Source organism: Canis aureus, chromosome 1 (assembly GCF_053574225.1).
Source record: "Canis aureus isolate CA01 chromosome 1, VMU_Caureus_v.1.0, whole genome shotgun sequence".
Classification (NCBI taxonomy): domain Eukaryota; kingdom Metazoa; phylum Chordata; class Mammalia; order Carnivora; family Canidae; genus Canis; species Canis aureus.
Genome location: NC_135611.1, coordinates 3,436,165 through 3,463,923, shown reverse-complemented (window position 1 = coordinate 3,463,923; position 27,759 = coordinate 3,436,165). Strand labels below are relative to the sequence as shown.

The 27,759-nt window shown below is 47.5% G+C and overlaps 2 long non-coding RNA genes and 1 other non-coding gene across 5 annotated transcripts; 1 reads left to right on the top strand and 2 right to left on the bottom strand.

The window, feature by feature from the left end:
* Window positions 1-177: 177 nt before the first annotated feature.
* LOC144300520 (uncharacterized) lies at window positions 178-26,090 on the bottom strand. Of its 3 annotated transcripts, XR_013367194.1 has the most exons (8): window positions 25,726-26,090; window positions 21,602-21,704; window positions 3,572-3,723; window positions 3,292-3,412; window positions 2,917-3,021; window positions 2,259-2,418; window positions 1,230-1,397; window positions 178-779 (listed from the first exon to the last, which is right to left on the bottom strand). It is a non-coding gene; the product is annotated as an uncharacterized LOC144300520 (long non-coding RNA). The 3 variants fall into 3 exon arrangements; XR_013367220.1 differs by lacking the exon at window positions 2,259-2,418; XR_013367236.1 differs by lacking the exons at window positions 178-779; window positions 1,230-1,397; window positions 2,259-2,418; ... (2 more) ...; window positions 3,572-3,723; window positions 21,602-21,704 and adding exons at window positions 21,711-22,571; window positions 24,294-24,428.
* LOC144300566 (uncharacterized) lies at window positions 5,294-13,196 on the bottom strand. The gene is made up of 2 exons (XR_013367297.1): window positions 13,076-13,196; window positions 5,294-6,081 (listed from the first exon to the last, which is right to left on the bottom strand). It is a non-coding gene; the product is annotated as an uncharacterized LOC144300566 (long non-coding RNA).
* Window positions 20,997-21,099, top strand: LOC144289207 (U6 spliceosomal RNA). The gene has a single exon (XR_013357197.1). It is a non-coding gene; the product is annotated as a U6 spliceosomal RNA (small nuclear RNA).
* Window positions 26,091-27,759: the final 1,669 nt, after the last annotated feature.

Sequence of the window (27,759 nt, the reverse complement as noted above, 5' to 3'; positions counted from 1 at the left end):
TGTAGTTGCCTGGTGGTCCTCACTCTAGAGTAGCAGTCAGCAGACGTTTTCTGTAAGGGAGCAGATAGCACATGTTTTAGGCTGTGGGGGATATATAGTGTCTGTTGCCACCCCTCCACCCTCACTCTGCTGTTGTGGTGTGTTGTAACACGAATGAAGCCACAGACAACACGAAAATGAATGTGAAGGGCTATGTTCCAATTTATTTACAAAAGGGAGCAGTGGGCAGATCTCCTGGCAGGGTGCCTCCTCCCCCTTGCCCTCAGCTGTCCCTAGCATCCCTGGGACCAGAGCCTTCCTGAACAGGTTTCTCCAGTCTCTGGTATGGGTTGGGTGTGTCGGGTTGAGTAGTCGCCAGCACATGCAGGCTGAGGAAGCAGAACTGGGAGTTCCTGCAGACACCAAGACTGCTTGCAGGTTTTCCCTTTAAAGCCTCCTTCCAGGGGCAGCAGGAAGATCCCAAGGTGTTCACACCTCAGCTCGCCTCTGGTTGGCTCCCGTGAAGCTAATGTGGCATGAGCTTCCCCCAGTTGCTAAGTCATGTGCCGCATGTCCATCTACTCTCCATCTCCCCAAACTCCCCAATTTATCACCTCTGTTTGTTTGCCTTTTTTCTTAGGCATTCGTAACTGTTTTTCCCTTGCCGTCATTTTGGCACAACCTCAGGAGGATACCAGAATATCCTACGCATCTGATCTGCCATGTTTAAGCAGGGTTCTCCAGGGAAGTCGACATGTTGACAAAGGTCATGCAGAGGATGAAGTCAGGGGAAGAAAAATCTAAAAAGAAAACAAAATGGGAAAGAAGAGAAGATGGAGGCCAGGAAGTAAAACATTTGAATTTTGGGTTTCTTTCCACTAAACACGGGGCAGTGAAATGTTAAAGCCTCTTTTACTGAAGTCTTCATTCTCTCAACATTAAAAAAATAATAACCAGGAAGAAATAAAATAATAAATAGCACTGAGAGGTACAGTTTGCCTTAGAGACTGGAGCTGAAACACTGAGAGGTTTCTCCAGTTCCCTTTCTCCATGTTCGCATTCAGGGGAAGCCAAAAAAAATTGTACTAAACATGAAATATGACTTTCAGAGACCATTACTTCTGAGAATAGTATTATTTCTGACAATATTGCAGCCTTTTCTTCCTTCCCCAGGAAATTTTAAGGCAGGAGTCATACTGAGATCAGATGTAAAGTAATCATTGCTTCGGGATGACGTAGGTGTTAATCACCATGGTTGTTTGCCAAGGTGTCCTGTCATTCCAGCCATTCAGAGGGAGCGCAGTGCCGCTATCCGAGGGCTCCTGGATCGGGATGTAATGTCACTGTGACTAATTTTATGCAGCTAAAATGTCATGGGGCGCTCTCAGGATTAAATAATTGAGTCTTGAAGTGCCGTCCTTTGAGAAAGGAGAGAAAATAGTAACGTTCTCTAAACAAAAGCATCGTGTCACACCACCTCCACCTCCTGTGCTCCATGCATCACATGTACACGCAGGCATGCACACACATACTGCATGCACGTGCACACACAGGTATACACACATGAGCACATGCAGGTGCACATAGCACACATGTACATGCATGTACATGCAGGTGCAAATGCATACACATGCACACCCCAAACTTGCTGTTTTTTCCCTCGTACAGATTTCTCTTATCTGATTTATAGTTTAACTTAGAATTGTAATGCATCTGAATGTGGACTGTGGAAGAACGTCGGAGCCTAGGTGTCCTGGACCCCATCAACTTCTCAATGTGAACAAGGGTGAGCAAGGATAGCTGAGTAGGAAGGTCTGCCTCTGCCAGCTCCCTCCTGTGGTTACACTCTACCTCCGCTCCTTGGATGTGAGCTAGGGAGTTCAGTCTGACCTTGGGGATTTTAAGGCAAGGACAAACTCGTTTAATCCCAAATGCAGACCCTAACCAACTCCCTGTTTATTAGATGAACTCACTGCAAATAAGGTCAGCGACTTGCCCAAGGTGAAAGAGTTGGAGCCAGCATCTGAGCCCAGGTAGGTGGGTTTGGAGTCTGGTCATCCCCCATGGGGCTGTGGGTGCAGGTGTCATGGTCAGAGGCAGGGGACCAAGAAGCCTCAGCTTCCCCAAGGGCTGAGAATGAAGGCGGCAGTGAAAGGGGGAACATCCACTGGTGCCGAGCTGACACCTCTTGGGACCCAAAGACCTAAGTAGTGGGGCCTGACCACGGGCTCTTCATCTGAGCCCCTAAACTACTGCATGTCCCTGGAAAGTCACCTGACCTTCTGGGTCTGTGGCCTTGTCTGCAACGTGAGGAGACAGGACCACATAATCTCTAGGGCTCCTTCTGACTTTCAAATTCTGTAATTCAGATGCTTATCTATAGACTTGGTTGTGATCTGTTGTTCCTGGAAATTATTTTCTATGAACAAGAACAAGCTTCTGTTGTAAGAAAGAAAACACTGTCAGTGGCCAAGCGATGTAAGTTCCAGGGACATTTCCACTTTGCATTCACAAATACACTTAGTATTATGCCTGATTCCAGCAGCTCAGCAAACCATCAGTCTCCTTCCTTTAGCCCTGCGCTCGGGACCAGGTCCTGTAAACCCTACTGCCCTCAGCCCTAAATATCCAGAAAGTGCCCGTATGTGTCTGCCCTCACGACCTAGGCTCTGAGCCTAGCCACCTGCAGGTCCTGCCACCATCGGGCCCATGCCTCCATGCCCGCCCCCCCAGGCCACATGGCCAGGGCAGCCACAGTGAGGGCCTAGCGCATCAGCCAGTGATGGCTCTGCCTTTCTCACAGGTGCAGTTTTCTGGGGTTTTCCCAATGTCAGATTACCCTCTTCACTCAGATGTCAGCTTTGCTATCTCCTTCCATTTCAGTTCTGTGCTTACTCCCCCCCACACACACACCCCCACCGTGAAGCGCTTGTTTACCTGTCTGGTTGCTTGCTTCTCTTCAGTCTCCATCCACAGAATGTCAGCTGCTCGGTAGCAGGGGCATGGCTGCTTGTTTGCTAATTTATCCCAGCATCTGGAGTCCTGCTGGCACCCAGTAGGTACTCAGTGTGTGTAATGATGGATGAACAAACTCTAGCTAGGGGAAGAGCACATGTCTGCCAGGGAGCAGAGCTGGAGTTGAACTCTCTGACGATTAGGGGATTTTGTGCTCCCAAAGGGCAGACGCTGCAACAAGCCTTATCTGTCTCGTAGCTCCAAACTCATTAAATGAGGGTTCACCTTCAAGCATTAGATATAAGAAAATAGGTAGGAATTGGTTTTCCTAGTTAAGAATTCACAAAAGATACCTACTTGTTCTTGATGTTTATGTTTCTTTCCAGTTTGTTCTAAGTTATGTATTATCCATCCACCAATTGATACTACTAACAGCCAAATGAAGAGTGTGTTTTCTCCTTCATCTCTTGTGTAATTCCTGTGGGATGATGAGCATCCCTATAACCAAAGCATCCCTGTCCTCTTTCCAAGGATGGCATAGGACTATCAGGACCACCTGCCCAGCAGTCCCTCCCCATCCCCCCTGCCCCCAGCACGTTCCAGTGTCCTGGTGTCCGTGTATCAAACACCTACTCACCAACAACACTTCTTCCCTCTCAGACGCTCCACCAGCACAGGGACAAGGTCAAGTAGGAGGCAGATCACGGCTGCAGGCAACAGTAGAACAGGCCACCAGAGAGGCCTGTAATGGCCTGAGTGCACTCGGGGTGAATGAATCTGGACCCGAATCTGTGGGCAAGAGGCAGGATATCCCAGCAGAACGCACGTTAGCAGCACAGCAGGGGCCAGGCGCTGCCAGACTCACAGAAGCCAAAGAAATGGGTGTTTATCTTGCACCCCAGAAGAGAAGGGATCTGACAAACGGAGGAAGAAAGAGGCAAGTGCTGGGGATCCCACTGGGAAAGACGCAGCAGATGGATGAGAGTGATGTTGGTGAACGGCTGAGTCCTGGTCCTCTCCGCTCGGGTTGAATCTTGCTTGGAAGAGAAGATTAAATACGTGACTATTTCTAGAACTGGAGAGATGCTGAAGCACGTGGGTGCCAGCCAAATCTGATTTTTTAGTGACAGCAGACAGCCAAACACACGCTCCTAAGATGCTTGTAGTAAATCTGAAAGGTCATCAGGAGTCCTAATTAATCTGTCAAAGGGGAGTGTATTGTGGGGAGAGCAGTGCGCCCTGGCCTTTCTTACATTTGTCTTACCTTTGGGGGTGGACTTGTAGAGTTATGGAGAAGTGCCACCTCTCACTGTCTCCCATGTGCTCCCTGCCCTTGCCCTGCGCCCTGCCCAGCAGCTCCCCTCCCACCACTGCCTGTACCCCAGGCATCTGCTTCAGGGGGTCTCTCACTCAGGGCTGGATCTGCAGAACTTCAGAAAACCCTTTTCTTTACTCTTTTGCTCAGTGACTTGGTGGAAACAAGAAGAAAGAGTAAGATGGAGAGTGTAGGGGTGCCCAGGGGGCTGTCGGTGAAGCATCTGCCTTCGGTTCAGGTCACGAGCTCAGGGTCCTGGGATGGGGCCCCGTTCCATGAAGCCTGCTCCTCCCTCTCCCTCTGCCTGCAGCTTCCCCTGCTTGTGCACTCGCTCTCACTCTCTGTCGAATGAATAATTAAGATCTTTTAAAAATGAATAAATAAAACAGAGAGTATATTTTGATACAACAGGGGAAGGAACAAGCTACCTAGGACAGTTGCATTTCACTCAACCCTGCCCACAGGCTTCCACACAGAGGACATTTCAGGGGTGAAGTTCTCGTGTTTATTGCATCAATAGTTGGGAATCTCTCCCCTAGTTATAAACATACCTCGTTTTTACTTGAAAAATAGCGTTTTAACCAAATATCTCTTTCAGAGGATGCTAAAAGTGATCTGGCAAGAAACGAAAATGTACGGCTTTCTCTTTTATTTTATTTTTTTGAAGATTTTGTTTATTCGTGAGAGACACAGATAGAGAGGCAGAGACACAGGCAGAGGGAGAAGCAGGTTCCTCGAAGGGAGCCCAACGTGGGACTTGACCCTGGGACTCCAGGATTAGCCCTAGGCTAAAGGCAAGTGCTCAACTGCTGGGCCACCCAGGTGTCCCTGGCTTTCTCTATTAAAAGGGGTCCCATGCTGACCTCCAAGGAAGGCGAAACCTTTTCACCTGTGCTTCCAAACCTTCCTTTCTCTCCTGTCCTGTTCTCTGCTGAATCTGCCCACCCCTTCCCTCTGCGCACTGGGCCTGGTGCCGACTATTAATGGAGACTGCAGGTAAATACTGTGGGGAAAAACACCTGTGAGGGATCTTTATATCCGCACAAGGTCTGGCTTCAGGAGGACTAGCGAGTCATCGATGTGGTTACTGTGCACAAATTGTTTTTTTTTTTTCTGGATGTAACACTGGAACATTGTCTTCAAACTGCAAGAGGAAATTGCTTAGGATGTGTACATGAAAATGGAGAACAGGCTTCTAACCAGGACATCATGAGAGCTCGTGATGAATTTGAATCTGTACACAATAGAGCTCATTCACACTTCAGGGCAACTGAAATGTCAAATAATTCTTAAAGCATAATGTGTGGCTTGTTAATCCCTGCAGAAGTCCTCATGCCCTTTGTGTGGTGGAGAAGACAGACTGGGAACAGGGTGGAGTGAGAAGGGGACACTCGCCCAGACCCCCTGCCTCCCCTGTGTGCCCTGCGGTGCCCAGAGCATGCTGGGCACACACGAGCACCCTCTGGTGCAGTGGTGAATAAGGGAAGTGGGGCCCAGCATCCTCACAGTTGGAAAGGTTCTACCAACTTCACCACTGGAGACAGTGAAGTTTGCCTGAATTGCTAATTCATCACTACAGCCATGCTCCTAGTGATTAATACATAAAATACTCTTACAGATCAATAAGAAAAAGGCAACCAATGACTTCACTCCAGAAGAAAAATGGTCAGGGTTCCTGGGTGGCTCCGTCGGTGTAGCATCTGCCTTCTGTTCGGGTCATGATCCCGGGGTCCTGGGTTTGAGTCCAGAGTTGGGCTCCCTGGTCAGCGGGGAATCTGCTTTGCCCTCTGCCTCTGCCTGTTGCTCACACTCCTGGTGCACTCACTCTCTCTCTCTCTGTGTCAAATAAGTAAATAACATCTTAAAAAAAGGAAAAGTGGTCAAAGATCTGAACAGGTATTCACAAAAGAAAGAATTGACAAGGTCTGCGAATAAATGGAAAATACCCAAATTCACAAGCTGCAGAAAAAAAAAAAAGCAAAACAAAAATATGGTGATAGACACCTTTTTGGGCTCCAAAGATAGCAGGCCTTTCCCTATATGTGATGATGCCCAGTGATACCAAAGGTCTGGGACGCAGGCCCACCGTGGGGTGCCAGCGGGAGCACACATGGGTACCTCTGCCTGGAGGGGATTCATGCTTGGTGCACAGACAGGCCCAGCTCCAGCAGCATCGCATCCCTGCTCATACTGTCCTCCCCCAGGAAGACCCTCGGAGGAGCCAGGGGTGAGCACATGGCTTCAACTCCATCAGCACACTTTCCACAAGATGAAGACACAGAAAGAACCCCTGTATTAGGTGACAGGCATGCGGCATCTCGATTCTCCCTTCCTCCCACTGTGATAGGACTTGGCCATGTTTATATTTATTTTTTCTTATTGGATTCATGTGCACCAAGTTGAAATCATAGGAATCCTGGGTTCATGAAAAATTGTCATGGGCGTTTTTATGAATTTGTGTCTCTATAGCAATGTGATCTGTGCCCGTGAGCCCACCAGTCAGCGCGAAAGCTAGAACCTTGATGATAACTCATCCCGGCTGAGGGGACTCGGGGCTGTTCTCTCCCTGGTGTTTCTTTTTACATTACATCATGTCATATTACATATGTGTGTGTGTATACTGCAGGAAGGGGATTTCTAATTGAGTTTTAACTTTGCAAAAGAAGTAGCATGCTGTCATCTTTGAGGCTTATTTTACACATTATGGTATATTGCCGTAATCACTGCATTTTGACCGCCTCTACTTTCTGATTACATCATAATGTATTAATTCACGTTCGTACCGATGAATACCTGAAAAATTTCCAGGTTTTTTTCTCCTGAGCTGCTGATCAGGAGCCCATAGGATAGGGGCACCTGAGTAGTTCAGTGGTTGAGCGTCTGCCTTTGGCTCAGGGTGTGATCCCGGGGTCCTGGGATCAAGTCCCACATTGGGTTCCCTCCAGGGAGCCTCTTCTCCCTCTGCCTGTGTCTCTGTCTCTCTCTCTGTGTCTGTCATGAATAAATAATTAAAAAAAAAAGAATGCATAGGACAGTCCCATATACATCTGCTGGTGTACGTTTGCAATTTTTCTTGGTGATGTTTTCTGGGGCTGTCCTAGTCAGATGATGTAAAGCCACTAGACCCATCCTCTCACCGTCTGGAAGGCAGACGCCTGAAGTCAAGGCGGGGCTGTGCTCTAGGGGAAGGATCCTTCCTTGCCTCTCTCATGGTGCTTCCTGGTGACTGATGATCTCATTTATATTACATGTTTGAGATGACAGAATTTTAGAAATGGAAAACCTATTGGCAGTTGTCAGGGGTTAAAGATGAAGGGAGGGAAGGCAGGTGAGCTAGAGAAGGGGTTATTGGTGTTCAGAGCAGCCATGTCCACTGGAGCCAAACAATGGAAGGAGCCCAGATGTGCATCAACAGATGAATGGATGAAGGTGTGGTCTACACACAATGGAACACTCCTCAACCATCAATAAATGAAATCTTGCCATTTGCAACAACGTGGATGGAACTGGAGGGTAGTATGCTGAGCGAAATAAGTCCATTAGAGAAAGATGATTATCACATGACCTCACTCATATGTGGAATTTAAGAAACAAAACATGAGCATAGAAGAAGGGGGAGAAACAGAGAGAGGGAAGCAAACCATAAGAGACTCTTAAGGACAGAGAACAAACAGGGTTGATGGCAGGATGTGGGTGGCTGCTTTGTTGTTATTGGGGGACTTTTTAAAAAGATTTATTTTATTTATGTATTTATGTATGTATTTATGCATGAGAGAGAGAGAGAGAGACAGAGACAGAGACACAGGCAGCTGTGGGAGCCAGATGTGGGACTCAATCCCAGGACCCCGGGATTATGCCTTGAGCCAAAGGCAGATGCTTCACCAACTGAGCCACCCAGGTGCCCTGGGGGACTTTATTTTCATTTCTGGGTTTGAAGTCCCATTTCCAATGACCACGGTCAGCTGTCGTATTTTAGGCTGAAATTTCCATGGTCAGAAGTAGAACCATGCTGTATGTCATTCATGCCAAGCCTCAGTTAGTTACAAAACACCCCAAAGGGGGAAGGTCATGGCTTGACTTTCTTTCCATCAAAAGCAGACAGTCCTGGGGTTCATTTCATGATGTTCCTAAGAAGGTCCCCCATGGGGTGCATGGTGGCCCCAGTTGGAGAGTGCATTGCATTCGGCTTCCTTCCTGATTTCCGTTCCCTAGAGCCGCACTCCCGAGTATAGCACTGCACAGCAGCCTCCGCTGCAAGCTCCACTTTTGGTTGAACCAGGCTAAGACACCTCTGCTACTGAAATTCTCATTATATAGGAAACGAGGGAGTGAGAGTCGGTGTTCTTTTGTGCTTCATTGATGGAGGAAAACAAATTCTGTCATGATCCATTCTGAGCCTTACATGAAATATCAACAACTATGACATAGTTTGTGTCTCACCTAATTTTTTTTGAGTTTCTCCTTTTACCTCCTGAGAAGTTGTTAGCGGCTGATGGGGCGAGGTCCCTTGGAGGGTTGAAGAGTGAGCGTAGAGCCCCAGAGATGGGACGCAGCTGGCGAGGAGGCTGAACGAACAGGGCTGGGGCTTCAGGACTCAGCCGCACGGCAGGTACTGTGCCACAGAAGCCAGGGCTTGGAGAGTGGGCCTGGCGGGCATGATAGCAGCTGGGCCTTCGTAGAGGCTGTCGGGCTGCTGTAAATACCCTCCACACACCATTTACAGTTCATAACAGCCTCTGAGGGAGGCCTGAAGACCCTCTGCATTCCTCATATGAGGAACAAGGCAAGGATGAGTCTTCTCCCATTGGCCTTCTCAGTACCCAGAGCTGGTGGGTCCAGCTCCTGAGGCTGGGCTTTCAGAAGGAGTGGGACCGCTGGTGTTAAATGCCCCACAGTGATGGCAACTGTCGTATTTTAGCCTGAAATTTCCATGGGAGGCTTTTCATTGGCTTTTACGTGTCTTCATTTCTGCGGCTCAGGCTGTGGCTCAGCACAGCGTCGTATTCCTCACTCACACGGTCATCACAGTAACCTCAGACAGGTCCAAGATTGTCTCCCTCCAGCCGTGCTGAGTGCTTCAGATCTCGGCCCAGGAGAATGTAAAAGCTTCAGTCTCCTTCCTCTTGTGGCCGGACGTCAGACCCATCCTACTACTTCTGTAGCAATTTCCTGTGTTTTCAAGGTAAGCTTCAAAGATCATCGAATCATGAAAGTGTAAAAGCTACACTTTTAGCAGTCACTTCCCTTAGATTCATAAACTGAGACTCAGAGAAGTGAGGAAACTGAACACACGACTCATGCACGATGAGTCTCCCTAAGAACTCTGGCTTCCTGCCCTCTCCCCAGGCCTCTCTCTGTGGCATCCCAATTCAGAACATGTCCTGCAGAGGTCGGTGTGCCACAGAAAGTTGCAAGATGTTTGCTACACAACATTTGAAATTAAAACTCCCCCTTGGTATAGACAGCAAGTCTAAACTGATGCTACTGCCAAGGCCCACCTTTGAGAGCAGTGATGATAGTAAGGTATTGTCAGGGAGTGAACGTCCCTGTTGCCCACCTTCTCTGAGATCTATGTGTTGAAACCCAGCCCCCCTGCCCCCCCCCCCCCCCGGGGTATTAGGAGCTGGAGCCTTTGGGAGTGATTAGATCATGAAGGTGGAGCCCTCAGGAATGGGATCAGGGCCTTCGAAGGGTGGCCTTTCACTGCACGGGGACCCACAGTGAGAACACAGCTGTCCCCACTCAGACCAGCACCCTCCCCAGAACTCGACCATGTGGGCACCGGGGTCATGGACTTCCAGCCTCCAGAATGGGGAGAAATCAATTTCCGTTGTGTATAAGCCACCCAGACTGTGGTACTTGCTATAGCAGCAAATAGACTAAAACAGGTATCCTGGGGCACCTGGGGGGCTCAGTGGTTGAGTCTCTGCCTTCGGCTCAGGTCGTGACCCCGGGGTCCTGGGATCGAGTCCTACATCAGGCTCCCTGCAGGGAGCCTGCTTTTCCTTCTGCCTGTGTCTCTGCCTCTCTCTCTGTGTCTCTCATGAATAAATAAAATCTTTAAAAATAATTAATTAAAACAGGTATCTAGAAAATTTTGAAATAAATATAATTTCAATCTGCATGGAAGTGAATCCCCAAGGCCTATGTTGTTGAGTGGATGTTAGTATGTGTTCAGCCTTGAGCACCACGGGTCCTAATGGTCCACAGTTTTAAGATAGCGGTGTCTGGTCGAGGCTGCAGCCTGAGAGAAGTGTTTCATGATGCAATGATGGCTTTAATTACATGAACATGGAAACGTAACTGAGCTGTTGTTAATGCTCGTGCACCTTGATTGGCAGATTTAAGTAATATTTCCAAAAATGTTGTACACATACCACAGATGGTATAGGAGATTATTTCAAGTGACAGCCCAGCAAATGCATTTCATTTAAACATCTGTGCATTTATCCCATTTGTATTAAAATATTTTGCCAAACGCATATTTGATAATGCACTGGCACCCAGAATATACAAAGTTAAAACTCAACAACAAGCAAACAACCCAGATAAAAAAATGGGCAAAGACCTGAACCGATATCTCCTCAAAGGAGACACACAGATGGGAAGCAAGCTTATGAGAGGATGCTCTCCATCATTTGTCAGCAGGGAGACACGCACCCAAATGAATGCTGAGACACCACCACACAGCTGTCGGAAGGGCCAAGCTGAGGACACCATGTGCGACAGGGACAGGGGAGCAGCAGGAACTTGCACTCACTGCCGGCGGTAGGGATGTGGCAGGGGCAGCTGCTGCGGAAGATGGTTTGCTGGGCTTTTTACAAAAGCTACACACTCTTTCCCCATGATCCAGCAGTCACTCTCCCGGGTATTTACCCAAAGGACTTGAAGATTATGTCCACGAAAAAACCTGCACATGCATCTTTAGAGCAGGCGCATGCATCCTCGTCCAAGCCTGGGAATGACCAAGATGCCCTCCACAGGCGATGGGGGAATAAACGGTCTGTGCAGGCCGTGGAGTATTATTCAGTACTAGAGAGAAGCGAGGTACCAGGCCGGGAGGATCCACGGAGGAGCCTGGAGTGCGCACGGCTGGGTGAAGGAAGCCGGCCTGCCACGGCCACGGCCACGGCCACGAGCTGCGTGACTCCAGCTCCGCGACGGCCCGAGAAAGGCCGAGCTGTGGACGGAGCGGGAGAGCCGCTGCCCGGGCTCAGGAGCAGGCAGGGCCAGAGGCCGCACTAGCAAGCTGGGGCCGTGGGCACGTGCAGGCACATGTCAGGCCCCCAGACCGGACAGCCCAGGAGTGAACCTCCGTGTAAGGCGCGGTCTAGCTAGTACCCACGTATCCATATGGCTGCGTTCGTGGTAGCAAATGTGCCTCCTAACGCGACACGGGTTAATGGGAGAGAGCCTGTTGCCGGGGCCCGGGGGAGCACAGCCGGCTGCTCAATTCCCCTGTAAAGCTAAAGCTGTAAAAAGAATCTAGTGATTAAAACACCTCTCCGAGTTGTTGCTCAACAGCGGTTGCCTGTTGTTAGGAGCAGCCAGCAGGGAGGTGCCCGTCCCTGCTCTGGATCTGGGCTTCAGGCCTGGGGACCAAGGGGTGGCGGGGAACCTGCTAGGGGGATGACCTGCCACTAGGTGGCGCTCCCTCCCCCTTCCTCCTCTCTCCCTCCTGTGGCTCCTCCCTCCCTTCCCCTCCCTCCTTGCTCCCCCTCCCTCCTGTGTCTTCTCCCTCCCTTCTCCCTCTCTTCCCCTCCCTCTAGTGTCTACCTCCCTTATCTCTTCTCCCTTTCCCTTCCCTCCTCTCCCTCCCTCCCCCTCCTTTCCCCCTCCTCCCCATTCCCCTTCCTTCCTCCTCCCTTCCTCTCTCTCCCCCATTTCTTCGTTTTCTCAGTTCTGTTGCTGTCTCTCCCTTTTCCCATTTCTGTGAGTGAACTGTCATACGATATCTAGTAATGTGAAGGCGGAGCCCAGCCCTATTCCTTTGGAGGAGCATGGGCCACCCTGGGGTGGGGGTGGGGGGGAGTGGCTGGGCACACAGAAAGGGGCACTGATTGGCATTAGGCCAGAGCCCACACTCCTGCACCTAGTGGGGTCCTGGCACCGGGAAGGCCATGGGGATTGCACAGCGTGCTGGGTGACGGCATGAGGCTGCTCTGGCTGGGAGCAGCTGTCCTGGGAACCACCCCCCATCTCCACACACACAAACTAAAGGGAGGGCAGTCCCACCGGTGAGCTCTTAGCTGCCCCTGGGCCCCCTTCGCCCTGCAGCCCCTGGGCCTCACCCCACTGTCCTGATACTTTTCTCTATTGCTCCCCAGGATTCTGATCCACACCCTGGCCCCTGGCTGGGGGATGGACCAAGTGTATCCAGAGACGCACTCCTGATACCTGGTTTTGCTTTTGGCTCCCCAGCCCAGACGGGGGTGTGTTCCTACCCAGACCACCTCCTCAGCCCCATGCTGATCCTGAGTCTGAAGGGCCTGGTCGCCATTGACAAATCCCAGTGTCTGAACAAAGGGATCAAAATCCCAAAATCTAGTGGGGGAAACAGACACTCAGATAACCAGGGCAAGCTATTACTAAAACAATGGCCAGGAGCAATTTGGCTGCAGGATGGGGGATGCCTCATTCAGATGAGGTCACTGGGAAAGCTGGATCTGACAGGAGCACAGGAGGCCATGAGTGTCACTGCTGTGGGGGCGCAGGTGGCAGGGGGGACTCAGGTTATAGTAGCCAGGTGAAGTAGGAAGGATCGTGAATGTCATGGTAGAAAAACCTGACATTGAGGGATCCCTGGGTGGCGCAGCGGTTTAGCACCTGCCTTTGGCCCAGGGCGCGATCCTGGAGTCCGGGGATCGAATCCCACATCGGGCTCCTGGTGCATGGATCCTGCTTCTCCCTCTGCCTGTGTCTCTGCCTCTCTCTCTCTCTCTCTCTGTGACTATCATAAAGAAATAAATAAAAATTAAAAAAAAAAAAACCTGACATCTCCTTGGGTTGGGGAAAAGGTGGTACGTGAAATTACAATCAAATTAATACTTAGATTTTATGATAAAATATTGGTATCTATTTGATAAAATACCTGCATTTATCAAATAAAATATTATAATTTGGAATATGCAAAGAATTATAATAGATCAATGAAAATACATAAAACCGAATTATTAAAATAGGCAAAACCCAAAACAAAACAACAGGCAAATCATGGAAGATGAAAAGCAAAGGACAGATTCAACCTTATTGGAAATTTAAAAAACTCAAAACCTCACAGGTTAGCAAAAATTGAGAAGTCTGGTAGTCCTAGGTGGGCGCAAAGACATAGAGCACCAGGAATTTTTAGACATTGCTGTTGAGAATGTCAATTCTTGCAATCACCATGTTAAACCCCAGCAGCTCCACTCCTACAGCCCAGAATATTTATATCCACGGGGAGTCATATAGAAGGATGTTCAGAGCAATATTATTTGTAGTAGCAAAGAAAAAATAGAAAATAGCTTAAATTTCATCACCAGAAGGGATTAAGAAGATTGCAGTATAGTCATACAATGCAACTGTTCACAGCTGTGAAAATGAGGACAATCCATACATGAGCACAATATGGAGCAAAAAAACCAGATGCCTCAGTGTATACAGCAGGCTGCCACTTGTATAAAGTGTGCAGAACGGTACAGCCTACAACCTAGAGATACAGAGGGAGCGGACACATGAAGATTAGCGCCGCATCTGGGGGTCACTGCTTGGAGGGGCCCAGGGAGCAGGTAGGACTGCTCTCACAGCCCCGGGGGGTGCGTGGTCCCCTCAAGTTGTGCAAAATGGTGGCGTGAGGACACAGGCGCCCAACTGTGATGTCGGGGCTGGTGGGGCGATGGGTGTGCAGGTATTAGAAGCAGTATTTATGTGCTTCTGTGCAGTTTAGCATTGCAGAATATATTTTAAAACAGATTTTTAAATCCAGAGTGCAGGAATTGGCAGAGCCTCTGAACATTTCAGCTCAGGAGTGAAAAGGTCAGATTTAAATTTTGGAAAGCTCGCTCTGCTGGCGGGGTGGGGGATGAAAGTGAGAGGCATGTTGGAAGCAGAGGTGACGGGGGGGGGGGGGGGTGTGGGGGGGAGCCTAGCCTGAAGACGGGAACCTGCAGCGCAAGGTAAGGCCCTGGCAGCCAGGCTGGGGAAGAAGGGATGGTGCCAAGGTTAGAGGAACCTGGTGGCAAGCTGCGAGGAATGCCTGAGATGTCACTGTGGGGACAGCAGGGCCAGTGCAGGAAAGCCCGCAAATCATGTCTGAAGAACTGAGACCATTAACTGAGTGGCAAGCTTGGCTGGAGGAAGGCCAGTCCAGGTGTGGGTGGGATGGCTTCGAAGCAGTGCTGGCATGTGGATGTGGGAGGACCAGGCAGGTGCTGGAGGGTCTCCGGGTCTCCACTTACTGGGAGGGGGGCACAGCCCGAGCAGCTTGGGAGGTGGAGAGGGCATCGCATAGGGTTGCCGGCCGAGATAGCAGACAGATGTAGGAAGCCACTGTGGGAGCTGGGGAGTAGACTGAGCAGGTGACTGGCCCCACGGGGACCAGGCCTCAGGGAGAGCGTGGGGAACAGGTGGAGAGAGAGGAGTGGCGTGGGCCCAACCTGGGAGTCCTGGGGGACCAGAGAAGGGAAGACCAGCTGAGAGTGGTTTGGAGGATCCCACGGAAGTTCTGCAGGGGAGGTGAGGCGTAATGGGGAGTGTGAGCTGCGGTGGGCCTGAGGTCCTCAAAGACACCAGGAGAGGCACAGAAAGTGTCAGCGGTGGTGGGGCGTTGGAACCTTTCCTCCGTCTGTTACTTGGTACCTTCTCAGGCAACGGACTCGTGTTTAGGATTCAAGAGGAATGGGGTAGGATGCTGTGCCTTCTTTCAGTGTGGCTCCATGTGGCTGCCTGTGTGCCCTCGACATCCCCAGAGAGGGGTGCTGGCATCACTGAGCTGCATAAATGAAGCCAGGGTCTACTAGTGAATTGTTAGCACATTTTTGTTTTTATTATAGCAAAGTGTGACCCTCACACCTGTGAGCCCTGGGAATGTACATGTTCAAGGATCCTTCTCCATTATCCCAACAGTTTCTCTCTAAAAAAATAGTGTTTGAAGTTTTGTGGTTGAAGCATAGAGCAGTGCTAGAATATCAAAACCGCCTGGGGACCTTGGAGAGCCACTTGTTGAACTTTCTAATTTTCCTGTTTGAAACCTAGCAAAGTAAAATGATGTCCTGGGGTCATGCAGCCTGACATCTGGAACAAAAACGTTACTGTCAGCCGCCATGAGCATGCTGGAGGCGAAAATGTGATGGAAATTTGTAAGCTTCACAGAGCGATGGTCACAAAGCATGGACTATAGAACGTTCCTGTGGGCTGTGTGTAAAACGAGTTCACAGAACCTCAGCTGCAACCTACCTGGGCAAGGGGTACTGGGGGTGATCTGAGGTTAATCAGCTGGCAGGTAGGTGCCATTCACATAACACCTCTCATTTTTAGGGAAGAATTGAACAGATGCCCCCAAATATGAGACATAATTAAGAAAATTTCTGTGTTTTATCTACTCAGGAGAAGACTGATCAGGCCCTTGGCCCCCTCCAGCACAGAATGAAAACAGTCTAATCTCCCCGGAAGAACGGGTCGAAGGCTACCAGCCACGGCTGAACACTAGTGAGCCTGAGCAATCACTGCAGACAGCATCCCTACAGAATTCCATGGGAGGAATGGAAGTGCACACACGGATTGTACTCTGGGAATGACAGCTTATGTCACTTATGTTCATGTTGTACACTGCTTGGGGACGTTTTCTGGAAACAGAAATTCAGATTTATTGAGTGCAATTGAACAACTAGTCTATATTTTATTGCGCTAACTGGGAAGGATGGCTGCAGATTTTGGAAAGAGTCTGGATAGATTCAGTGGCCCTTCCCCAGAAGGTTTGTCACCTTTCCCCAGTAAGTGGAGGCTAGTGCCGCTTCTTTCCATGACCTAACATGGATTCCCAACACCGTGAGGCACTAGACAGTAACATGAAGAAGTTCGTTACAGAATTGCGGGTCCATGATCAGTGTGTGAAGAGCAAGCATGTTATACATCCTACTGCATTCTAGGGTAGGAAATGGGATTCACAGTCGAAATATATGGATATTTCAGCCTCCCACCCCCCCACCCACCCCCCCCCCCCCCGTGCAAGTGAATAAAGGACAGAGTATCATGTAAGAGGCCAAGGGGCTGGGAGGTGCTGGTGTGGGATGTGGGCACACACGTGGGCAACAGATGGAGCTGCTATGGGTGCAGATTGGAAGGTGTCTGGAAAACAGCTCTACTGTTTCTTTTTTTAAATTTTTTTAAAATTTATTTATGATAGTCACAAAGAGAGAGAGAGAGAGAGAGAGAGAGAGAGAGAGAGGGGCAGAGACACAGGCAGAGGGAGAAGCAGGCTCCATGCACCGGGAGCCCGACATGGGATTCGATCCCGGGTCTCCAGGATCGCGCCCTGGGCCAAAGGCAGGCGCTAAACCGCTGCGCCACCCAGGGATCCCAGCTCTACTCTTTCTTTCCATGAATATTGAGCAAGAGAGTCACTTCAACTCCTTGGACCTCAGCACCCTCTTGTATAGAGAGGAATAACACTCCTTGTCTACCTCCAATTGAATTTTAAGGATCAAGTGATAGCACAAAGCATGTTATAGAAAGAGGATAAATAAGCATTATTTGGGAAGACTGCAAGATTTCAGAATGCCCCAAAATTGAATTTAAATGAGTCATTGTCCCTATTATTAGAATAATATGAAAATTTTATTCAGAATGTTGATGTTTTGCCTATTCTTTCTTTAATGTTTCAGGACTGAATCTATTCATACAGTTTTAAGAGAGTGGACATTCTATCTCTGTAATAAGTAGTCTTTGGCATAAAGAACCTGAAATCTGCATTCTCTTTGCAACACCGTTTTAACTTTCTGATAGATGAAACCCCAGTGTTCTCCAGTTCCTCTACTCAATAGTTTGGTAGACGCAGAAGTGAAAGAGCTGTGTCCTGAAGGGGGTGGCATAGTGCCTGGCACATAGTAAGCACTCAGGGGACGGTTAAGAAGATAGATAACAGAAGCAGGATAGACAGATGAGCCAAAGTGATCTCTTCCATGATCACATATCTGAACTTATCATCACTCACAGTCATTCTTTCCTCTGGTATTCTTTAGAGTCTCTCCGCCCCTAGGGGCAAACTTTTTCCTACCCATTCTACTCCATCACTGCTACTGAGCATGTCCTGTCTCCTCATTAAGCCTCATTCTTTCCTTATCATTCAAGACATTCACACATCATTTACTTTCTTATAGGAATATTTGAACATCATTCCTTATTTCGTATCAGATGATTGTGCTTTCTGAAATCATGCTGTCAGGTGGGAGATCCCACGCCACCCTTGTGCCCTGCAGTCAGCTCTGCCAGTCCTCATGCCACCCCTTCCACATGGACTGTGCCCATTTTCCCGGGCTCCTGAGAGCTTCTAAGAGAGTCAAGAGTCAGGACCCATTGGCATCACTATGAATTCCTGCTTGGACTCAGCAATCATTTTATTCATCTATTTATTGTATCTTTTTATTACCATTGCTGTGCTTTTCAATTATCGTGTTATTTCCATTTTCTTTGGTGTCAAACTAAGTCATTTTATCTCTGAAACTACTCCAGGCAGCATCAATGTCAGGTGGATTTCAGTGTCTAGTTCAATATGCAACTTGTGAATTTAAATGACTCTGGAGTGAAATGAAATTTGCAATCTCAGATCTTAGGTTCTCAAACTACTAGGAATATAATTTAAGTTGCTCATCTGGTGAAGGAAAGAGTATACAGGTCCTGGAGACTTAGAGACCTGCTTTCTGATCTGAACTCCAAGACTTACTGTGTCATCTTATGCAAGTTATTTAACCTCTCCCAACAAACATGTAAAATGGAATATAGTGCATACTTCTAGTCCTGGCATATCTAATAGAGATTAAATATGTAAATGTGCCTGGCAGCAAATGATTGATATACAGTGTTCTTGTTTTCCTCTTCATTACCCTTAGCTTGGATCCTATCTGCTGGTATTTAATTCTTGGAACCTGAGAACCAAACAACGACAACAAATTGAAAAGCCCCAAAATTTTAAGTCTTGGAAAGTGTGCTAGTGCTAAACTCTTCCATCAAATTCTGAAAGGAATTTGACTGAAAGGAATACTTCACAATTCAGTCTAGGAGACTAACCCCATACAAAGACCAGAAAAACACATTACAGGACTTTAAAAAACAAACAAACAAAAAAAAGAACTACAGACTGATGTTCCTTATGAACACAGATACAAAAATTCATAAGAAAATGTTAGCAAGTTCATTCACTCATGACAGAAATTCTTACAGTGTAGGAAAAGAAGGGAATGTCCTCAATATGATAAAGGGCAACTATAGAAAACTGTAGCTAGTATCCTAATTAATAGCGACAGACTGAATCCTTTCCCTCTATTATCAGTGAGGGGGAAAGATAGTTGCCTTTACTAGGTCTACCCATTGGTACTAGAACTAGTATTACAAGTTCTGGGCAGTGCAATAAAGCTGGAAAAAGGGGGAAAAAAGGCTTCATATTGGAAAAGAAGTAAAACAGTTTATTTTCAGAAATTATAAGCATTTATTTAAAAAACCTCTTTTGGAACCCATAGCAAAAGCTACTATAACTTGTAAGATTAGCAAGGTTTCAGGATAAACAACCAATGTAAAAAAATAGAGCAATCAGTTTGACACTAAATAAACAATTACGTCTAACATGGCAGCAAAAGTATGAGCTACAGGGGCATCTAGGTGGCTCAGTGGTTGAGCATCTGCCTTTGGCTCAGGTTGTGATCCTGGAGTTCCAGGATTGAGTCCCACATTGGGTTCCCCACATGGAGCTTGCTTCTCCCTCTGCTTATGTCTCTGTGTCTCTCATGAATAAATAAATAAACCTTAAAGAATATATGAGCTACTTGGGAAGACTATATTTGACAAAAGATCGACAAGACCTGAGCCCTGAAAACTGCAAAGCACAGCTGAGAGGAATGGGAAGAGATTTGAGTAAACTGGAAGAGAAATTGTGTTCCTAGGCTGGGTGACTCCGTATGGTTATGGTGTGAATTTCTCCCAAATCAATGTATGGATTCTAAGCAGTTCTATTCAGAATCTCAGCTGACTTTTAAATTTTTTTAAAAAATTGACAAGCTGATTTTAAAATTCAGAAAATGTGTGTGGCATTGGAGAAGAGAAACACATAAATAGGACAGAATAGAGTCCAAGATAGGCCTGTACATATGTGATCAATTAATTTTAAACAGTGTTGACAAGGCAATTCAATGGAAAAATAATCATCTTTTTATCAAATAGCACTGGAGCAACTGGATATCATGTTGAGAAAATCAAACAACCCTTACCTCATACCACATTTAAAATTAACCATCATAGAGAAAGACCAAAATATAAGAGCTAAAATGTCCAAGAGAAAACACAGGAAATCTAATCACTTTGGGTTTGGCAAAGTTTCCTTGAAACGACACAAAAAGCATGGAACAATTAATCATAATGTGAAATTCAAAAAAACCCCAAAACTTATGCCATTCAAAAGACAATGTTATGGAAATGAAAAGGCAAGCCACCTATGAGGGTATTACAAACATATACCTAATAGGGGCACCTGGGTGGCTCAGGGGTTGAGCATCTGCCTTTGGCTCAGGTCGTGATCCCAAAGTCCTGGGATCCAGTTCTGCATTGGGCTCCCTGCTGGGAGCCTGCCTCTCCCTCTGCCTGTGTCTCTGCCTGTGTCTCTCATGAATAAATAAATAAAATCTTTAAAAAAACCAAAAATACCCATATACTTGATAAAGAAATTATACTTGGGGTATGCAAATAACTCTATATCTCAATGAGATGACAAACAATCCAATTAAAAATGGGCAAAAATTTGAACACACTATATCAAGGACAATAATATGTGGACAGCAAATAAGCAGATGAAAAGTCGCTCAATGGCGTGCCTGGGTGGTTCACCTTGGTTAAGTATCTACCTTCAGCTCAGGTCATGATCCCTGGGTCCCGTGATTGAGCGTCTTATTGCATAGGGCTCCCTGCTCACCAGGGAGTCTGCTTCTCCCTCTGCCCCTCCCCCATTTATGTGCATGCACATGCACACACTCTCTCAAATAAAATCTAAAAAAAAATCAGTATCATTAGTTATTAGAGAAAGGCAAATAAAAACCACAGTGAGATACCATTAACCATTTCCTAGAAAGACTGAAATTCATAAGGTTAACTATACTGGTAAGTCAGTGGAGCAACCAGAATGTCATACATTGCTGGTAAAAAGGTAAGATGGCATAACTACTTTGGAAAGCAGTTTAGCAGCTTCTAAAACAGTTAAAGGAATAGCTACCATTTGACCCTGCCACGCCACTCCTAGGTAATTACTTAAGAGAAACTAAAGCAGAAATGCGGCCAGGCCAAGACCTGATGCAAATATTGATAGCAGTTTCGTCTATAATCAGGGCTTGTACAAGGTGAGACAAATGAAACGTGCACAAACCTGAGAGTGAGCACCAGGTGCTTTGTTCTGTCACCCTAGTCTGAGTCTGTTAATACTAGTTAAAAACTGAAAACAACCCCAATGTCCATCAACAGGTAGATGGATAGAGGAACTGTGGTATATCCATAAAATGAAATACTATTCAGTGCTCTCTTTGGCAGCTTATCATAAAATTGGAATCATACAGAGAAAATGAGTATGGCCCCTATGCAAGCAGGACACTCAAATTGGTGAAGCATTCCATATCTTTATAAAATAAGTCCGAAAAATGTAATGTGACTATAGTTAATAGCACTGTATTGTATATTTGAAAGTTACTAAGAGTGCAGATCTTAAAAGTTCTCACCACAAGGAAAAAATTGTAACTCTGTGTGGTAATGGATATTAACTAGACTTATTGAGATAATTTTGCAATATATGCAATTATACATAATTGCGCTATACACCGGAAACTAGTGTTTTATGTAAATTGTACCCTAAAAAAGAAAATAAATACTATTCAGCAATAAAAAGGAATGAACTAATGATTACTTCAACAACATGGGTACAGCTCAAGCTCAAGATAATTATTCTGAGTGAAAAAAGGCAAAAATAATACATATGATTCCATTTATATAAAGTTCTGGAAATTGTAATCTAATTTATAGTGACAAAAAGATTAGTAGTTGCCTGGGAATTGGGGATCAGGGAGGGGATTAGTACACAGGGAAATAAGGAAATAAGGGTGGTAGGGTGGTAGGATATGTTCATACCTTGATTGTATTGATGGCTTCACACTTGTATACACGTGTCAAAACTGATCAAACTTCACCCTTAAATATGTGTTTGTTGTATATCAATTATATTTCAACAAAGCTGTTAAAATAAAATGAGCCAATAAGAATTTAAGTCATGAGTCCTTATTGGATCCTGATTGGGAAAGTAAGAATCTTTAGAGACAATTGGGAGTATTTGAATATGGACTAGATATTAAATATATTAGGAGATTATTGATACTTTTCTTAGGTATAGTAACGATATCATGGATATGTAGGGAAAGGCACGTATTCTTAAGAGATTCATGCTGACGTAGTTAGGGGTAAAGCGTGATGTTTGCAGCTTATTTCAAATAGCTTGGCAAAAACAAAATAACAAGAAACAAAACCCACACCCACAGAAAAACAAAAGGCAACAGGAAAATAAATAGATAAAGCAAACATGACAAAAATATTAAGACTGTTGAATCTAAGTTTTGGAATATAGGAGTTCATTATACTATTTTTTCAATTATTTTGTATGTTGGATAATTTTGTCATTAAAAAGCTGGAAAAGTTTACCAACTAGATTTGAAAAAGAACCAAATTATAAAGATAAAATATAATTGAATTATTAAACTCAGTGGATAGGTTTAACTAAAGTCACGGCAGAAGATAAAGTTGATGAATTCCAAAATGAATCTTACAATAACTATCCAAGATGCAGTACAGAGGAAAAGAGAAAATATGAAAGAAAGTTAAGAAAAATGGAGAATAAAATGAGCAGGCCTATCATTAATCTCGCTGAACTCCAAGAGAAAGAGAAGGAATGGGGCTAACGCCATCTTTGTAGACATAATCCCTGAGAATCCCCACTGAATCCCTGAGCACATAAATGAAAAGCATCCATGCTTAGGCACATCATGATGAATCTGCGAGTCACTCATGGCTGAGAAGGTTGTAAAAGCTTCCAGTGAAGAAAAGTGACCTGCAAAAGAAAGAAGGATAACCGACTGGTCATCATTTACAACAGAAACTAAGCTAAAAGTGGAATATTTTCAGTGGATTGAAAGAAAATAAGTGTTAACCTAGAATTATTTAACCAGGAAAGTACCTTTTAAGAATAAGGGCAAAATAAAGACGTTTTCAGGTAAACAAAAAATGATAGAATGCTTGCTGCTAGTCATGTTCACTGAGTGAAATTATAAAGTGTGTATATGAGACAGGAGATGAAGTTTGGAGACGTAAGAAGGAATGTAGAGGACAAAATTAATTGGAATATTAGAATATCTATGTAAATCAGACTACATAAAACAGTAATGTCTTCTGCAGTTTAAAGTAGAATTAAAACACCAAACAATAATTTATAAATTAGGAGGAGGGTGAAGATGTTAACATTCTAGTTTCATAAATATCATCTAAAAGTTTCTAGGTTACCTTTAACAGAATAGAGTATATAACTTTCAAAGGGAAAAAGGAGAATGAGAAAAAAAAAGTCAATCCAAAAAAAAAAAAAAAAGGAAAGAAAGTGGTGTAAACTTAGCTGACATGGGACACATTGAAAGCAAAAAATATTTCTCATCTTGTATTAAAATCAACACCAGAAGGCAAGTGCAAGAATAGTCATAGCAGCATGTTCATAAAAAAACAAAAAACAACTCGACATAACTCGGAAGTCTGTCAACAGTGGATTGAATGAATAAGCTGTGGCACAGTCTTACAATGAAGTGCTGTACAACAGTAAAAACAAATGAACTGTAGCTATATGCATCAGCATCAATGAATCTCAGATATGATATGAAGCAAAGAGGCCACAGAAGAATTTGGAAAAACTTTGAGAAAGTTGAAAAAGCTGGACCAACTGACCAATATTTCATTTATTTAAAGACATCTACAAAGTCTATACAACCATAAAAGCAAGGGGAGGATTATTGCAGGATCAGGAGAGCAGATACCTCTAGGAAAAGACACTCCAGGGAGAGGCATATATGGGTCTTCCAGGGTGCTGGCCCCATTTTCCAGCTGTGCCTTGTGTGGTGGTTCTGGGGAGCATGTTTTTTGTCACCCTTTTTAGGTCTGCTATGGTAATCAGCTTAAAAATGAGATGGAAGAACAGAACAGCCCTCCACGGAACCCTCTGAGACATCCTAGGAAGAGGAGTCTAGAAAGCAACCTACCTATAAACTACGAAGACTGGATCAGGAAGACAGAAAATGTGAACAGACCAATGAGTGAGGCAATTAAAACAGTAATAAAAAAAAATCTCCCACCAAAGAAAAGCCCAGTAGCAGATGATTTCACCAGTGAATTCTAGCAAACATTAAAGAACAACACGATCCTTCTCAAACTCTTCCAAAAAACTTAGGAGAGAGAATACTCTCAATTTTAGGAGGCCAGGAGTACCCTGATATTGAAGCCAGGTAAGGATACAAGGAAAGAACCCCAAAACTATAGGCCATGATCCCTGATGAATACATGCAAAAATTTTCAATAAAATGCTAGCAAACTGAATTCAACAGCACGTTAAAAGAATCACACACCATGATCAAGTATAATTTATCCTTGGAAAGCAATGCAAATTAATGTGAAACACCACATTAATAAAAGATGTTCATCTCAACAGATGCAGAAAAAACATTTGACAAAATTCAACATCCTTTCAACAAATTCAACATCTCAACAAATTGGGTATAGAAATAGTGTATCTTACCATAATAAAGGGCATCTATGACAAACCCACAGCTAACATCATACTCAATGGTGAGAGGTTCAAAGCTTTCCAAGACCAGGAATAAGACAAGGGTGTCTGCTCTTGCCACTCCTATTCAACATTGCACTGGAAGTCCTAGCCAGAGCAATTAGGCAAGAAAAAGAAATAAAAGGCAACCAAATCATAAGGGAAGTAAAATTGTCTGTTTACAGAGGATACTGGTATGGACAGTAAAAAAAGAAACAATCCTATGAAGTTACATAGGCATACAGCTGTCTTTTGTGAGAATCTTCTAACAGATCACAACTACTTCTTGGGCTAAAGAACCTGGAGTTGACTTTCATATTCACCTTTTATAACTACATAGGACTTCACTAGTTTAGGTACTTATTCCTTTAATTTCTACTTTCTTCCTTTATCCTGATTTCACTTATATTTTACTGATAGAAATTGCTTCAAATCCTTTGCCGATCAGAATAGGGTATATACATTTCCAAACAGATTTACAAGTGGCTCAAGCTTCTTATGATCTGCCTCCAATCTTTTTTCTCAGCCTTATACCTATGCTAGTCCTGATATATGTATGTGAATAGTCATATTTTGTCTAAATTTATATATATTTCTGCTTTGATGCAACTGGGTACATGGGATGAAAGGTAAGCAGATTTGGTTTGCACCTTGGACTTGCTTACAGGCTATGTACCCTTAATCAGACTATTTAGCCCCTCTGAACCTCAGCACCATCATCTGTAAAATGGTACTTGCAGGATTACCTAAAACACTAAAATGTTAGCAGTTAAAAACAGCAGATGTTAATTACCAGTTGCCATTCCTTGGTTAGCTGTTGACGGTTAAATAACCTCTTTTCAAATAGGATTATCTGCTTAGTTTTTTCAGGATTTGGATGAATGTATGGAAACAAAAGAACATATATAAAGCGCCTAACAAAATACTCTTTAGGTTTTTCCCCTTTACCGTTACCTCTACCTGGGAAGCCCTAGTTCTTACCATCTGTTAGAATACAAGCATCTACTAAGTTTCAGTTGAGTGTCTTTCCTATTTTTTTTCCAACTGTAATTTATATGGTCCTCAAATTTCTCCATCCACTTTTAAAATCTCTATTTATAATATATTGACTGCTTTTGTCTTTCTTGTCCTATAGCACCAAGTTGTTTTGGTGGGGAAGACACTGTTTTCCCTTTGTATTCCTATTCCCTCCTAATACCTTGGATGCAATTGGTAACCATTATTTACTATTTTGAATTAATTTTCCTGAGGATACTAAGACTGTTAGACTCCTTCCTTGATTGATAATGTTGCCTCACCCAACTCTGTCCTCCTGTTACTGTGTCACAATTTTGTGGAAGTTATTATGAGCAAACAACAGAAATAAAAGATGAATACAATATAAAACTACATTTTAATGTATTACATCAGATGACAGGTCTTCCTCATCCAAGTCCCTGATCTGTTAGTGTCTGCCCCTGGAGAGTGTGCCATGGGGATGCTCTCAGGGGGATCCTGGAGGACCACGTTCCCCGTGTTTCCTGCAATTAAATGAACACAGTAAACATAGGTGAGCACATCTGAAGCACCTAGCATATCGGGGACCCTTGCTCTCCCCTCCTCTTCCACCAGCAAAGCTTTTTCACCACCTGTACCAGTTTAAAGGGGACCTTTCTTCTTTTCCTCATGGCTGTCCCAGGCAGACCCTAGCCCACCCCGCTCAGCCCATCAGGGCCGAGGGGGACCCAGGTGACCCCGGCCCGCCCGGCTCAGCCCATCAGGGCCCGGGGGGGGGGGGGGGCCCAGGTGACCCCGGCCCGCCCCGCTCAGCCCATCGGGGCCGAGGGGGGGCCCAGGTGACCCCGGCCCGCCCCGCTCAGCCCATCAGGGCCCAGGGGGACCCAGGTGACCCCGGCCCGCCCGGCTCAGTCCACCAGGGCCCAGGGGGACCCAGGAGGACCCCGGCCCGCCCGACTCAGCCCATCAGGACCAAGGGGGGGGCCCAGGTGACCCCGGCCCGCCCCGCTCAGCCCATCGGGGCCCAGGGGGACCCAGGAGGACCCCGGCCCACCCGACTCGGCCCATCAGGACCAAGGGGGGGGCCCAGGTGACCCCGGCCCGCCCCGCTCAGCCCATCGGGGCCCAGGGGGACCCAGGTGACCCCGGCCCGCCCGGCTCAGCCCATCAGGGCCCGGGGGGGGGGAGCCCAGGTGACCCCGGCCCGCCCCGCTCAGCCCATCGGGGCCCAGGGGACCCAGGTGACCCCGGCCCGCCCGGCTCAGCCCACCGGGGCCCAGGGGGACCCAGGAGGACCCCGGCCCGCCCGGCTCAGCCCACCAGGGCCCAGGGGGACCCAGGAGGACCCCGGCCCGCCCGACTCAGCCCATCAGGACCAAGGGGGGGGCCCAGGTGACCCCGGCCCGCTCCGCTCAGCCCATCGGGGCCCAGGGGGACCCAGGAGGACCCCGGCCCGCCCGGCTCAGCCCACCAGGGCCCAGGGGGACCCAGGAGGACCCCGGCCCGCCCGACTCGGCCCATCAGGACCAAGGGGGGGGCCCAGGTGACCCCGGCCCGCCCCGCTCAGCCCATCGGGGCCCAGGGGGACCCAGGTGACCCCGGTCCGCCCCGCTCAGCCCATCGGGGCCCGGGGGGGGGGGCGCCCAGGTGACCCCGGCCCGCCCGGCTCAGCCCACCAGGGCCCAGGGGGACCCAGGACCCCGGCCCGCCCGACTCAGCCCATCAGGACCAAGGGGGGGGCCTAGGTGACCCCGGCCCGCCCCGCTCAGCCCATCGGGGCCCAGGGGGACCCAGGAGGACCCCGGCCCGCCCGACTCGGCCCATCAGGACCAAGGGGGGGGCCCAGGTGACCCCGGCCCGCCCCGCTCAGCCCATCGGGGCCCAGGGGGACCCAGGTGACCCCGGCCCGCCCGGCTCAGCCCACCAGGGCCCAGGGGGACCCAGGAGGACCCCGGCCCGCCCGACTCGGCCCATCAGGACCAAGGGGGGGGCCCAGGTGACCCCGGCCCGCCCCGCTCAGCCCATCGGGGCCCAGGGGGACCCAGGTGACCCCGGCCCGCCCGGCTCAGCCCACCAGGGCCCAGGGGGACCCAGGAGGACCCCGGCCCGCCCGACTCGGCCCATCAGGACCAAGGGGGGGGCCCAGGTGACCCCGGCCCGCCCCGCTCAGCCCATCGCGGCCGAGGGGGACCCAGGCGACCACCGCCCGCTCGCGCTCCGCACCAGGCCCGACCGGCGGAACGCGCATGCGCACGGCGCCGCTCCCCGCCCCCACCGCGCGCCCGCGCCCAACGCCCCCAACGCGGCCCGCCGGGCCATGGAACCCGCCGAAGTCGGCGCGGGTCGAGCCCTCGCGTCCGCTCGCCCGGGCGCCTTCCCCCCGTGAGGCCCGCGGGCGCTCAGACCCGGCTCGGCGGCCGCCCGCGCGCCCCGGGGCCGCTCC